Raw genomic sequence first — 14,799 nt, 5'->3', positions numbered from 1 at the left:
CAGAATGTTGATCTTTCCAGTAAATAAGGGGAAGGGGAAAGTTTTCATTGGGAGACGCGTGTTTGAAAGATGTAGCCGAGGAGTACCTGCGAGGGCTGAACACTTCCACAGTAGGAAGCCAATAGATAATATTGAAAACAAAAGAAAAAAATCAAGAAATAGCAGTAGGGGGTTATATATTGAAATCGAAAGCACCAAAGTAGAAGTGGTTTCCTCAGAGTACCAGTCAGCTTGTGAGAAAAGGACCTGTTCTCTTCCTTATAAGCCTTATAGTAATGTTTGTCTTTTAAAACATTGTACATGTAAAACTGGATACAAATCCTTAAGATAATTTTATGTACACCCAAATACTTTGAAATGCCCACCTATGGCATTTTCTGTGAAAATAGATGGCCTCTTTTATAGTTTTTCTTTGTAATTAATGAAGTAATCTTTGCATGTACCAAGAGTTTGATACATTGCTTACCCACTGGAGTGGATTGTGCCTGCTATAAAAGTCTTTATGGAAATGAGGGCAGAAAATTATGCCTTTAAATTATAAAGACTTCAGGTGGTTATGCTTAGAGCATAAGCCCACTTATGGGGATGGTAGAAGGGAGGGCCATTTTTTTTTAAATAATCAAATGGAGATGGACAGTGTGGTGGGTGACTGTGTTTGATTAACCTTATGGATAAAAGGGCAGAATTTCTTTTTATCCCAAATAAATGACTCAGGTAAAACAGATCAATACATAACAGTGAAATGTCTCCTTGACCATTGTGTACTCCGTTAAACTGACTAGAGTTGACTCAGATTTCACCCTGAGTTTTAATATTCATTCACTGTTGGTACTGAATTGTGAGCATTTTCAATATAGAGTACATGCTTTTAATAGACTAGACCTCACAGTTTGACTGTGTTTCAGTTTATAATGTCAAAGGTTTTATAAATCTTAGAAAAACATATCTACTCCTTCATGTCACTCTTTAGCATATGCTCTGTTCCTCTCTATGAGTTAATTTTAGTGTATTTAAAATTTTAGTGTACTTAAAATTTTCATTATTAACAATATTTTATGTATGAGAAAAGTGCTTTGCCTTGACAAATTCTAAATTTGTGAATTCAGTAACTGGAAGGAAAATTATTTGAGTCATTGAGGAGACTACATTTCGAGGCACCTAATTTTCCCCCACTTTGCTATTTCCTTGAGCATCACAAATGTGAATTAACCTCATTCTTGCTCTAATGGAGCATATGGTCTAAATGGAGAGATAAACATGTATACACACACACACACACACACACACGCTTAAATATGGCAGAAATTGTTGTGTGCTCAAGAGAGGTAAACATAAAGTACCTTGAGAGTCCAATCATTTCCAAAGTGATATTTGAGTCAGATCTTGAAGAAAGTCTTCATTTCTTGATTTGTCATTCATTAATGTATGGGTCTTAGAGATTAAGGCTGCTCCTAGTTCTTTACCATGGATTCTCAGGCTTCAAAAGCTAGGGCCGGGCCAGGAAAGCTAAGGCTTTGCCTTGAGAGATGAGACGTCCCCCACGGAAAGTGGGTCAGGTGCTTATTGGTAAGTCCAGACATATATGAGAGTGGAGGCCAAGCAGTCAGGGGAGCCTGAGGTTGGATGGTAGGAGGTAGTGAAGCTGGTTGGTTGGGGCAGGGAGATGGCAATGGGATACTCAGTAGACAGGCAGTCAAGGGTGTCAGAAGATCTGTGACAGCAGATCTGGGACAAAAGGTGGCCTGAGATTCATTTTTAATGCATCTCAAAAACTTTATTTGGAGCAAAACCAGACAGAAATGTACACATATAGTATGGAATTATATCAAACTCAAAAAACAAAACAAAACAAAACAAAAAAACAGATGTGACCTATCATGACAGATGGCTGGCCAGTTGTTGCCTGGGGCTGCAAGTGAGGTGTCTTACTGGTTACAGAGGGGCGCAAGGGAGCTTTTGGGGTGATGTGAATGTTCCACTTTGATTGTGGTAGTGGTTTCATGGGCATATACATCTGCCAAAAGTCATCACATGTATACTTAATATGGATTGATGTTAGTGTATGCAAATTATACCTCAAGGTTGATTTTTTAAAAAATCAGTTCCTCAGAAAACCCTTTTCTTAAAAAAAAATAAAATAAAATAAATAAAAAATAAATAAAAAATAAAAAAAATAAAAAAAACCCTTTTCTGATCACTTTCCTCAAACTGGGTCAGGCTCCCTAGTATGCACACAGCTCATAAGCTGTATCTTCCATTGTGTTTCTCCAAGTTTGTGATTATGTTTTCATTGGTTTCCTGTTAGTTAGTTAGTTAACCACTTCTAGATGGGAAGCACCAGCAAGTCCTGATCCCATCTCTCTGGCTTACCATGTAGTGGATTGGAATAAGAGACAGCCCTCAGTCACGTGGATGGAGTCCCAAGGCAAGACCGAGATTACCAGCACAACTGAGGAAAGCAAGACCAAGCCTCATCCTTGAAGGGACAGTGGGAAGACCCCAGGCTCTGATGCAGATTGCCTTGGGGTTGAAACCTGGCCCCATCACTTGGTTAAACACACAGCACTAAGCATGTAGTAGGGCTTCCATAAACTCCAATTGGAGACATCATCTTCATTGATGTGTTTTGTTTTTGTTTTTGTTTTTTACTGACATGTTTATCAAGACAGAGACTCAGGGTCAGAGGTAAAGTAAAAGACCAGAACTGGACTCACAGTAAGTCTGATTTAAATTGTAGTTTCTAAGAACTAACTCAAATTTTCACTTTTCTACAGTAAAAATTGACCTATGTGACCACAGTTTCTTCAGCTGTAAAATGGGGTTCATCAAATCAACCACATAAGCTTATTGTGAAGATCTGATGCTGTCATGTATGTAAACATCTCCGTTGGGCAAATGTAGCCAATTTGGTCTGGCAAATTGTGCTTGACGCAGAGTAACGGCCACTATTACTGTTACTAGCTCTGCTGGAGCAGTCAACACTGAACTATCATTTATGTGAAGACCAGGCCACATTTCCCCCTCTCATTAGTTGAATATGAAGGTTGTGGACTTTGTGGCAGGTGGAGCTTCATCCTGCCTCTCTTCCTTACATTGACACAGCACACACAGGGGTAGGGCTGGAAGCCTGGGATAAGGTGAGCTTACAAGGGAGGGCGAAAGTGAATCTCTCTCCTAGGAAGGGGATACCTGTGGGAGCCAGAAAAAGACAGGTGGGTCACATGTGCACAGGCAGTGCCTTGAAAGGTTTCTGGTTTCATTTGAAAGTCGATAAATTAAAAAACAATTTTTTAAAGCAATTATTACTATTCAAAATGGAGAGCTCCAGTGGATGGTTCAATGAGCTAGCAAGCACTTAGCATCTCTGGCAAGTTGCCGCCGGCAAACTCTGCTGGGTTCTCTCATAGATGAATGACACTCTTACTCATGAAAGCTACTTTGCAAGTCTACAAATATAATTAACTTGTTGGGTATTCTTGGGAGTGCAGCCAGGAGGGTGATACGGAAGATGGCAACATGTAGAAAAAAATGCCTTCCACTTATCAAATTGCTCCAAACAATGTAGATACCCAGAAGAAAAAGTTGACCTAGAATAGGGGAATAATAGACACACCATGAAAATTATGGCACTTAAAATACAAATATATTCTAGGTCCCTTTAGTTCAAAGTAAGCACATATTGTGATTCCAGGGACTGAGAGGTTTCATTTAATTCATTTCAAACATTTGTTGACCACCTTGTATTAGGAACTGAACCAGGAGGGAAGTAGGCACCAATAAATAATAGTGGTTATCTTTAAGCAGGAGACAGACAATGGTAATACAGGTGCTGTCACACATCTATGAGACAGATATTGAAAGATGGTGAGGAAAGGCTTCCTTCCCAAATGGCGTGACACCTGGATTCTTTTTTTTTAATTTAAGTTTTATTTATTTATTCATGAGAGACACAGAGAGAGAGAGGCAGAGTTGGAATCAGGCTCCCTCTGGGGAGCCTAATGCAGGACTCGATCCCAGGACCCCAGGATCACAACTTGAGCCAAAGGCAGATGCTCAACCACTGAGCCACCCAGGCGTCCTGCAACACCTGGATTCTTAAAGTACAAATAGCATGAGCCTCTGCCCTAGAGTTCCAGCTTGCCTTTCCTGAAGGCCCACCCTATGAATTTTGGACTTGCAGGACCCCACAATTGCACAGGCCAATTCCTTGCAATCGATCAATCTATTTATCATACATATCTCATACTGTCTCCCCCCTCACCCCAGTGGAATCCTGACTGATACAATTCCAAGCCAATTTCCACTGTAGACAACTGAGCTTAACCATCTGGGGAACACTAAGGGCCAGTGCAGCACACGTGCTGAGGAGTGATGGTGCTGGGGTATTTATACACCAATTCTTGTCAATCATTGATTAGTTCTCTGGCACTTTCACCGTGTCACACATTTGAGTGTGTGGGTGCCCCCACACTCAAATGATCATGCAGCAGGATTTAGAGGCCAAGTAGAGCTTGCAGGCAAAGAGGCTCAGGTGCTGGCAGTAAGGAAATGAACTACATGTAGGGAAAATAATGGTCAATTCCAAGGAGATGTGGGTGGCCCAGTAACACTATCTGCTGCATCTCCGAAGGAAGTACAAGTTTCAAGAGAGAAAATCCCAGATAGAAAAGTAGAAAGATGGGAAAGGAAATGCATCTATTTCAAAGTGTCCATCTGCCTCTATCCATTTTCCTGGGCATTCCTGAGGTGCCCCCCACACACTCAAATGATAGCGTCTTGAAATTGTCTCAGGGGGATGGGCATTGGCATCGGCAGAGATTATCAATGTCAAGAGTAGGAAGAGACCATTGATGGGGGCTTCCCCATGCCTTCACATGCAAAGGAAGTTACAACCTCCTTAATAAGGAAGAATATAGTGATGGGGTGACTGGGTGTCAGGCACTGAGGGTGGCACTTGATGGGATGAGCACTGGGTGTTATGCTATATGTTGGCAAATTGAACTCCAATAAAAAATATACAAAAAAGAAGAATATAGTATACTATTCCATAATAAACCACAAAACACAATCCATATTCTACCTACACTGAGGTGACTTACCAAAATGACAAATTTTAGTTTTTGCTATATTTACAAATCCTCCTTGAGAGGTTGTCAGGCTTAATACTTAAAGTGATGGGATCTGGATCCAGTGTGCCTGAATTCAAAGTCCGGCTGAGCCACTTACCTGGAATTTCACCCTTGGCCAAGCCACTTAACACCTAGGTCTTAGTTTCCTCATCTGTAAAATGGTTTTCGCTGTGAAGATTAAATGAATTGATATATACAAAGTGCTTAGAAGAATGAGTGGCAATGTAACACTGTACATTTACTAACTGGAATTAAAATAAAAACTTAAATTATAAATGCCCCTGTTTTTCCTCTTTAGGCAGCCTACCATTCCCCTCCACCCCCACTTCATCAAGCACTGTTCTAGGTACAGAAGATATAGCAGTGACCTAAACAAAGCCTGTGGCTTCACAAACCTTATACTCTAGCAGGAGTGAGAACAATGGCACCAAGTAAATGACACACAACATTTTACAGTAATTGGTATGCGGCAAATGATACCAGCTGCCACACAGACAGTTTAGTGTGCGCCCAGGACTGTTCTCAGCACTTTAAATATAAGCTCATTGAAATCCTCCCCAAAGCCCTTTACAGTTATTTTCATGCCCACATTGTAGATGAGGAAGGTGCCAAGGCAAGCTCAGGTAGTGTGACCATGGGCAAAGGGGCAGGGCTGGGATCTGAATCTAGGCCATCCACTTACCCCAGTGCTGTGTGATCAAGAGACTGGAGGCAGGGGTCCCCAGTACAGAGAAAGAGCAGAAGACCCAGATGATTCTGGGCTGGGACAGAATCTAGGGTCGAGGCCTGAGTGTTGGGGAGGGTTGAGGCCACATGTTTGGAAGTCGTCTGGGGGCATTGCATTGAGGGGCCCTAAAAAAAAAAGAAAGAGTGGCTTCGAGTAGTACTATACAAATGCATTGTTGTTAATGGAATTATCATCATTATCACTATTATTATCATTATTACTGACTCATGCTTCCTTTTTATGAAAGGTGGAGCTGGCTTGAGGGGCCATGTTGGAGAGGAAATTAATGAGTAGTAAGTGAGATCATATCATTAGAGCAATTAAGAAGTCATGAATACTGCAATTCTCTAATTAAGGGTTGTTAGATGGGGCATACACCACCCTTTCCTGATACTTCAAAGCAAGAAAGTGACCTTTCATTTATTACTGGCTTTTTTCCCTTTAATGGATCATGAGTATGCAGGTATACTCTGTGTTTCAAAAGTTCGCATTGGGCCACTTTGCTTTTAGGAAGGACCTACGTTAGCACCTGTTTCCGCTAACCAAAAGAAATCCAAAGAGGATTTTGCAAAAAGCAAAAAGAGCATTCAGTGTTTGTTTTGCAGCCAGTCATTATAGAGGCAGCGGGCCCCCCAAACAGTGAGAGTGGCCCTGCCAAGCTCCTTCCCCAGAAACTACACTCAACATCTCAGCATCAAGCTGCCAGAGCTCTGAACCGTGTCTGTGAGCATCTGTGCTTTATCTTGATTTATTTTGTGCATGTGTTCACAAGATGTGTCCTAAGGTATCAGAAAAGCCGAAGAGAGGTGATTTGGGGGGTTTGGAAATACTCATTTTTTTTCACATAAATGAATAGTAATTGCTTCTTTACTTTAAGCCATTTCGACTTATGAAAGTGTTTGTAGGGGAAACCTGTATATCAAGCTCTCTGTTGGCGATGATGACTGAGGAAGAAAACATGAAGCACACATACAATGCAGGTTCAAAGGCAGGTCCCAGCCCCTAAGTTTCCCACCAACGGTAATCTGTAACTTACTATCATGTGTCCTAAATGGCCCTGTGCTGAAGTGTGTGCTCTGGAGTTAGGCTGCTTAGGTTCAAATCCCAGTTCTATTCCTTCATATCTGAGATCTTGGGCCAGTTGTGTAGACTCTTGATGCTTCAGTCTCCTTGTTACTTTGATGAGGATGCAAACAATACCATATCCATGAATTCTATAAAGCAGGGGTCAGCCAATCTAATTTGCTTGTGGGCCAAATGCGGCCTGCAACCTATTTTATTTTTATTTTTTATATTAAGCTTTATTGGAACACAGCCACATTCATTGGTTGACACTTTGGCTTTCAGAGCTAATAGTACAACAGAGATGTTATGATTATGGCTCACGACATTGAAAATAATTTACTATCAGGCTATTCACAGAAAAAGTTTCCCATCACCTGACTTAAAAGAGTCCATAAGATAATGCATATAAATGTATAACCTGGTTCCCAGCATATCATAGGTATCCAGTGAATTTTTTTAAAATTTAAATTCAATTAGCCAACATATAGTACCTCATTAGTTTCAGATGTAGTGTTCAATAATTCATCAGTTGCATATAACACCCAGTGCCCATCACATCACATGCCCTCCTTAATGCCCATCACCCAGTAACCCTGTCCCCTCACCCGCCTCATCTCCAGCAACCCTCACTTTGTTACCCAGCGAATATTAATGATTAGCTTTCTCTATTGCCAAAAATGCAAGAATCATTCACCAAGGCCTAAAATATTCAGTTAATAATCATAAACACTGTGAATCTGAATAAATTTCTGAAATGTTTAGAGAGTGAGGCTCGTATCACTGTACTCCATCGTTTTCTTTGGCTTTAGTTATCTCAGTGAGTCATCCGTTCACTGATTTATTGTGTTCCAGTTGTGTTCACATATCTGGTATATCCAAAAGGTTAGTGGGCCAGTAATCCATGGACACCTGCCTGATTAATATTCACATGGGGAAGGGACCAGAGAGCATTCGACCCCGGGGAGATTCAGAGATGTCAAAACCAGTGTCAGGGTTTGTCCTGGGGGCCTTGGATCTGTGTCTGCATCCTTTCAAGAGAAACTCTGCTTTCACATGACAGTGTGAGAGAGGGGAGCAGGCTCACTTCTGCTTTGTATCCATGCCATGGACAAAGTAGGGAATAAAATGGAGAGAAGGGCAGAGGGGCCTTGCTTCTCCATCTGTGGCACAGACCATGGCTGCAGCTTGTTTTGTGGGACTGTAGCCTTGGAGGCATGAGGAACTGGTGCCCTAGGACCTCTGGTAATGCTCTCTGTCACCCAACATGGGCCACATGTGCAGTGTGGAGGGTTAAGAAGCAAGGCTTTCTTCAGGAGACACTAACATGGTGCTTTAAGCTGGAGAAACCTAAGAACTGTTAAAAAATCCTGGAGATGCCCATCAATAGTTGAGTGAAATTTTGAGGAGGACAGAGGCTCTCACCCAGAACATGTGGGTAGAAACTCGTGGAACTGAAGTTATCACTGTTATCAAGGTCATTTTCATATGCACAAGCTGGTAAGACCCAGTGAAACTCCACTGCGTACGTAGGACAGAAATATGGCTGAGGTCCCACTCTGCTTTACCCACAGAAACCTTGGCTCAAAGTGACTTAAAGACCCCAATAAATGCTGAGAAGCCAAAAACAGCTATCGGCTCTTTGCCACACTTACAGGTCAAAGAACTGGAAGGAATCTTCAGCTCATCTTGTCTAACCTGGTTGTTCTACAGACAGGAAAATTCAGAGGAAATAACATGTTAATTAACAGGACGGCCAGGACCCCACACTAGTTACAGTCTTGTTGTGAGAGGAGAAAGAGTCAGCACTGGAGGTGGCCCACGAATTGATTAGGTAGTGTCTTCTGCGGCCCAGAGGGAGTAGTGCCAAGGCCCATTTCTACCATTTGTGGAGACCAGCTTGAGAGTACAAATGAAGGCCCACACATTATTTATTTAAAAATATGTTAGAAATCAAGCTAGCCATTTGTTATAAATCAAATAAAATATGTTTTATCCTCCTAGCTTGACAAATAGACTTCCATAAAAATATGGAAATCCTGGTTCAAATCAGAATTCTCAGACCCCTTGGCCCTATGGACTCCTCATCTTTTGGAGGAGGGTGCCATTTGAGGAGGGCCAGAATGGGACTCTAAGATTAGAGTTCCAGGTCGGGGTCTCTCCTGCCGTGTTGCGAGTAGGGCACTAGTGTCCAGTGTGGTGGCAGAAATCTATAATCAGAAGTGGAAGCCATGAAATAACATTTCCTAAACCTCACGCCAATGAGCTGCAGCCCTGTGTTCCCTAAATACACCCTAGCTACCCCCCTTTCATTTCCTGAGTCCAGCTGAGCTAAAATGGAAGCAACAACTATTACAAAACACTTCAACTAATAGAAGTTCAGTCTGGTAGGCAGGAGGTAATCTTCGGGAACATCTACTTTGCAGGGAAGCAGAGAATTTTGGAACCATATTGGGATAAATAATATGGGGTCCTGTAGACAGAAACCAATTAAATTGAACCCCAGGTTGAGACTTCTCTAGTTGTCATCTCTACATAATAATCTCTATTCCAAGGCTCTCAGGGCCACCTGAGCCTCTTTGGTCTCATTCAAACTTAGAAAAAGAAAACCTCCATTTTATTTGAACTAGAAGAGGGGAAAGTAGATTCTTTCTGTTCATTTTCATAGACCTTTGACTCTTCCACAGGCTGCTTCTTTGAAGGGTGGTTTGGTAATCTTCTTTGCTTAACATTTCATGATATTCTATATGCTTTTAGCAACAGGAGTAGTGAACCAGTTTATCTTGAAAATACCTCTTGTCCTAATTTCATCATTATTTCAACCACCCTGTCATTCTGACTTCATTTAGAGTATCCTCACTCCTTATTTCTATAGCCAGATAGAGGCAGGGTTCAGTTTTCTGACATTCTCAAAGTGCTTTTGCTTAAAATGGGAACCAATTACATTCACAGCAGAAGAAAATTATGGGCTTACATACTTTATATTTTCAACAATACATCTTTGAGAGTATTTCTATTGATCAACTGAGAATTAGGACATTCAAGAGTTTAAGGCAGGTCAAGCATCTCCTAAGGTGCCTTATCATGAAACTATTACAAAACCACTTCACAAAGCCTTCGAAGTGACCGGGGAACCAGAAAAGTTTCTCTAACTAGTTGTATTAATTACTAAGTAAAGAAAGATACACAGAGTTATTTAAGAAACGTAAACAGTGAGGGGCAGCCCAGGTGGATCAGCGGTTTAGGGCTGCCTTCAGCCCAGGGTCTGATTCTGGAGACCCAGGATCAAATCCCACGTTGGGCTTCCTGCATGGAGCCTGCTTCTCCCTCTGCCTGGGTCTCTGCCTCTCTCTCTCTCTCTCTCTCTCTCTCTCTGTGTGTGTGTCTCTCATGAATAAATAAATTAAATCTTAAAAAAAAGAAATACAAACAATGAAAGTTGCATGGACTAGTCTACCATAGTCTTATTTTCTTTTGTAATGCATCAATATCCACAAATATTTCTTGAGAACCCTTTAAGTACTTGATGCAGATCAATAGCATCTTGATTTTCAAGGGCAACAACTAATCGATAAAAAATTGGCAACCAGCATGAGAAAAAGATCAATTTCTGATGGCTAATGCGACCATATTTCTTTTTTTTTTAAAGGTTATCTATCTATCTATCTATCATCTATCTATCTATTTATTTATTTATTTGAGACATAGAGAGAGAGGCAGAGACACAGGCAGAGGGAGAAGCAGGCTCCCTGCAGGGAGCCCCACGCAGGACTCAATACGGGGCCTCCAGGATCATGCCTTGGACTGAAGGTGGCGCTAAACTGTTGACCCACCTGGGCTGCCGTGACCCTATTTCTTAGTTGTTAGTCCAAGGCATGTGTTTTTGCTTGGCTCACCCTCTTACCAATTATGAAGCATGCCTAGAATGCCATTGGTATTATTAAGGAATATCTATTGAAATTGGGTCACACTATCTTCATTACACAATTTGTCTTAAAACAAACAAACCATAAGCTACCTGACATTCCTGCCTTCAATGAGAGTTTAGTATAGATGAAAGGAAATAAAAATACATCAATAATATATAAATATATAAAAATTATATATATACCCACCCAGAGGAAGGATTCTGGGAAGATGGCAACCTGAGCACATGACTTTTGCTCCTGATTTCCCTCAATTTTCTGCTGGGGTGAATCAATGTGTAAGTTAAAGCTTCTGTATATGTGTGTCTTTGGGTAGGAGGGGTGGGGGAGGTGGTATAGAGATGACCACGTTTCACTGTAGGAACCTGGAGGGGATCGCACACATCTAGGATCTTTGGGCTTCCCAGATGACCTTGCAGAAACCAGACTGGGAGAAATTGCCCTCTCTGCAGCATGATTTCAATTACCAGGAAGGAGGAAACTATTCTTTGTGATCTAGCATGGAGTTGGGAGCTCTGATTCCAAGGCTTTCTGAGAGGGCAGACAGCAGAGTGTAGAAATTGCCTGAACCTATGGAGATCAACCCTTCCTTCCTGCTCACCACTGAATGCCTGAGACTCTGCTGATTCTATGGACATTGCCATTGCTGAGTGGGACTGCTGCTTTGAACAGTTTCCCTTCCAATGGGCCGAAAACAACAGCCACTCAAAGCTCACACACGGAGAAGACTAAAATAATGGAATCCTCAACACCAAGAGTGCCGTTATTTCACCAGTGGTTTAACATGAAAAACTTCTGACCTCATCCTTCTGCAAAGCCAGCATGGCCTAACAGGCTTCCCCAACCTTATCTGCAAAGGATTTTGGAGAGATTTCTACTCTTTCTGCAGTAAGTGGACAGATCAGTTGACGACTTAGTTCCAAGGAGAAGAGTTACAGTATTAGAGGAAAACAAAAAATCTATGATGACAATTCCTATCAAAAATAAAGGGAAATGCAAAACAGAAATTATGAGATAGCAAAAAGATTTTGGAAATTTTGAAGAGGGGAATTTGTGGGGGTGCCCGGCTGGTTCAGTTGGTGGAGCATGAAACCTTGATCTTGAAGCTGTGAGTTTGAGCCCCATGCCGGGCGTAGAAATTAAAAATAATTTTAAAATCTTAAAAAAATTAAAAATTAAAAAGTGGAATTTATGAATTTAAAGATTCCAAAGAAGTTTTACAATGGAATCAATGCTGCTGAAAACTGAATAAGTGACTTGAAAGTTCAAATACAGAAACGTTCTAAAAAAAAAACAAAACAAAACAAGAGGAAATAAAAATCATGAGTAAAAGAAGAAAACATGTAATAGAACAAGCCTCGAGATTTATGCCAAGAATAGAATTTCCAGGAAAGAAGATAAATGAAGGAAAAAAAATCATGATTGAAGAAATTTTAGAGCTTATCTGAGCTTATCCTATCTGAGCTTCAAACATAATCAAGTTTTCAGATCCAAAGTGTTCATTGGGCACCCAACAGGATTAAAGATACAGTCCTAGACACATCTGGTGAAATTCTAGGATAAAGTATCTCAGAAACTTTCAGACAGAAAAAAAGTATGAACAAAAAAGAAGATAATCAAAGGGAAACAGATTTCTTTTCTGCTATATAAAACTAGAGGATACAGTAGCTCATTTATAAAATTTTGAGAGAAAAAGATAGCAGCTGATGCCCTCATTTACTTATGAAGGCAATGTTGGCACAGCTTCACACATGCAAGGGCCCAAATGTATGTTAACTATGCATCCTTTCTAGAAAGACAGGAAATTCTCTGGGCAAATTAAAATTAAGCCAGAAAACTTTTCAAGATTAGAGAAATGAAATGTCTAAGAAACAATAGTGAGTAAAAACTTTAGGTCCCTCTGTCCAATTATCTCCAGTTCATCTCCATTTTCATTGCTATCTCACTAATCTAGGCTATTATAATCTTTCACTAGGTTGCTTCTTCAGTCACCTTCCATTCTCCATGTTTTCACTATATTCGCCTTCATTTTGGCCAGACTAAATCTTTTCCAGAGAGTACTTTGGTATTACTTAATTGTTTTTTAATGTAAACTCTATGCCTACCATGGGCTCCATGACCCCAAGATCAAGAGTCTTCATTTTCTACCAACTAAGCTGACTAAGCACTCTTTCCCCCTTTTTTTAAAAAAAATTTTTTTATTGGAGTTCAATTTGCCAACATATAGCGTAACCCCAGTGCTCATCCCGCCAAGTGCCCCCCTCAGTGCCCATCACCCAGTCACTCCAACCCCCCGCGCACTTCCCCTTCCACTACCCCTTGTTCATTTCCCAGAGTTAGGTGTCTCTCATGTTTTGTCATCCTCTCTGATATTTTCACTCATTTTCTCTCCTTTCCCTTTATTCCCTTTCACTAGTTTTTATATTCCCCAAATGAATGAGACCATATAATTTTTGTCCTTTTCCAATTGACCTATTTCACTCAGCATAATACCCTCCAGGTCCCTCCATGTCGAAGCGAATAGTGGATATTTGTCATTTCTAATGGCTGAGTAATATTCCATTTTATACATAGACCACATCTTCTTTATCCATTCATCTTTTGACAGACACCGAGGCTCCTTCCACAGTTTGGCTATTGTAGACATTGCTGCTATAAACATTGGGGTGCAGGTGTCCTGGCATTTCACTGCATCTGTATCTTTGGCGTAAATCCCCAGCACCAAGCACCCTTTCCAAAAGATACTTTGATCATGCGACCTCTCCCACACTCCTGAAACCTTTTGGCAGCTTCGCTTTGTTCTTAGGTTAAAAAGCTAAATCTTTAACATACTTTATGAAGATTTTGCATGATCTGACTCCATCTCAGCTACCCAGGCTTTTCGTGTACATCTTCTGCCTTCTTTCACATTGTGTGCTCTCCCACCATGGGGATTTGTGCACTCTGAACCTGTTCTTTGAACATTCTCCTTCCCTTTCTTCACTTGGTTGAATTCTTATGCATTCACTTTGAGGGCAGACCTTTGAAAATGATTGCTATCTGGAAGAGAAATGATCAAGACTCATCTCAGAAGGGACAGTTAATCAGCTATGGGTATAATTCTCCTTTTCTTTTCTTTTGTCTTCTGGTTGAGGCAAAGTTGTAAATTCCTGGCATGATGAGAAGATGGCCAACCAAAGGAAGAAGTAAAGATGACAAGAGATGATATTGTTAATATAATGATAGGGCTCATATTGGGGCAGGAGAGAAGTATGTCATGGAATTAGTTCTTAGAATTTTAAATACATGAATACACTCTCTTGCACTCCTTGGGACCTCCATATAAATTGAAATATGGGACAGTTGATCGTGCATAGAAGAGGGTTTTCCTGTGGAAATATCTACTATAAGATCTAGTGAGAGTGTCATGACTTGAGGAAATACTTGACTCATGCAACATTAAAAAGGAAAAGGTCTATTGGGGTATTAGTTTTCTATGCCTGTGAAACAAATAACCATAAACTCAGTGGCTTGAAACAACACACATTGATTTTCTCACATTTTCTATTGCTGAGAAGTCCAGGAATGATTTAGCTAGATTTTCTGCTCCAAAGTCTCATAAGGCTACAATAAAGATGTAATGTAGGGTTGTAGTCTCATCTGAGGCTCACCTGGGGAAGGTTCAAATTCCAAGCTCTGAGGGCTGATGGTAGCGCTCAGTTTCTTGTTAGGCTGTTGGACTAGGGGCTTGCATTTCTTGATGCTCTTGGCCATAGGGTACCCTCAATTGCTTACCATATGGCCTTCTCCCTATGCCAGCTCCTACCAAGTCAGCTGGCAGCATCAAAGTCAGCACAGGAGAGTGTCTCAGCAAATGGGAGTTACAATCTATGTAACAAAATCATGTGCACATAATCACACATTTCATCACAGTTGCTGTGTTTCTTGGTTACAAAAAGATCACAGGTCCTGGTCA

At 40.9% G+C, this 14,799-nt stretch overlaps 1 pseudogene; it reads right to left on the bottom strand.

Moving 5' to 3' along the window:
- LOC111094935 overlaps positions 1-14,597 on the bottom strand; it is a 62,348-nt pseudogene extending 47,751 nt beyond the window's left edge.
- Positions 14,598-14,799: the final 202 nt, after the last annotated feature.

The sequence above is a fragment of the Canis lupus genome, chromosome X, assembly GCF_011100685.1.
Source record: "Canis lupus familiaris isolate Mischka breed German Shepherd chromosome X, alternate assembly UU_Cfam_GSD_1.0, whole genome shotgun sequence".
Lineage (NCBI taxonomy): Eukaryota > Metazoa > Chordata > Mammalia > Carnivora > Canidae > Canis > Canis lupus.
The sequence above is the reverse complement of the archived record's forward strand: the minus strand, read 5'-3'. Positions and strand labels throughout refer to the sequence as shown.